Source organism: Lepeophtheirus salmonis, unplaced genomic scaffold (genome assembly GCF_016086655.4).
Source record: "Lepeophtheirus salmonis unplaced genomic scaffold, UVic_Lsal_1.4 unplaced_contig_10346_pilon, whole genome shotgun sequence".
In the NCBI taxonomy this organism is placed as follows: Eukaryota; Metazoa; Arthropoda; class Copepoda; order Siphonostomatoida; family Caligidae; genus Lepeophtheirus; species Lepeophtheirus salmonis.
This window is the reverse complement of record NW_027289046.1, coordinates 1-875: the sequence shown is the minus strand read 5'-3', so window position 1 is coordinate 875 and position 875 is coordinate 1. Positions and strand designations below refer to the sequence as shown.

General features: G+C 46.2%; 1 pseudogene; it reads right to left on the bottom strand.

Moving 5' to 3' along the window:
- Nucleotides 1–131: 131 nt before the first annotated feature.
- LOC121130645 (uncharacterized) lies at nucleotides 132–867 on the bottom strand (annotated as a pseudogene).
- Nucleotides 868–875: the final 8 nt, after the last annotated feature.

The following is an 875-nucleotide window of genomic DNA, read 5'->3' as shown; positions in this document are numbered from 1 at the left end:
TTGGATTATATTTCGTCTATGTTCATCTCAAAATATTATATATTACAATAGAGACAGGTACTGAATGAATATCTCCTTACTATCAGAGATCAAAAATCTTTGATTAGTTTTGAATTGATGCGAATGAATATTTAATCCCAGTCTCCACCAGTGGCAACAGCCTCATCAAAGGTTTTTGGAACTCAGCCTTGGCAGCAGCAACTCAGGGTGTCAGGAATTTGTTTTCCTTCGAAAACTGGAGCGGAGCTTGGACAAGAGGGTTCAGCTTCGGGAACAGCTGGGGCAAGAACTGGCAATCTAGAGTCGATAGTTCTGAATCCAAGACCATCAGCAACATAGAGACCGATTGCAAAACACCGTTGGCATCAACATATTGATATCCTCCAGCAACACCTCCATAGGTATTACCATGTTCATGCTTAGCGGAGTTGATGTTGGAGTATCCGAACTTGAGGTTGCCGAATTCATCTTGAGAGTGGAATTGAGAGCTGGCAGGGTAACCGTATCCGGCAGCATAAGGAGCAGCATGGGGGCAACGTATCCTGCAGCATAGATGAGCAGCATGGTGGGCAGCGTATCCAGCGGCATAGGAGCAACATGGTGAGCAGCGTATCCTGCAACGTAGGAGCAGCATGATGGGCAGCATATCCACCAACATAAGGAGCGGCATAAGGAGTAGCATAAGCGTAGTCTAAACCTTTGGTGCTTGATTGTTTCTACTTTAAGTTCGGTCTTTTCTGGGGCGGGGATCTTGACAGCAGGGACAGCATATGGAGCATATCCGATAACCATATCCATGACCACCACGTAGGGGCTAAGGCATGAGGTTTGGGATGATCCAATGACCAAGAGGACCGCTAAAGCCGTCTAGAAAA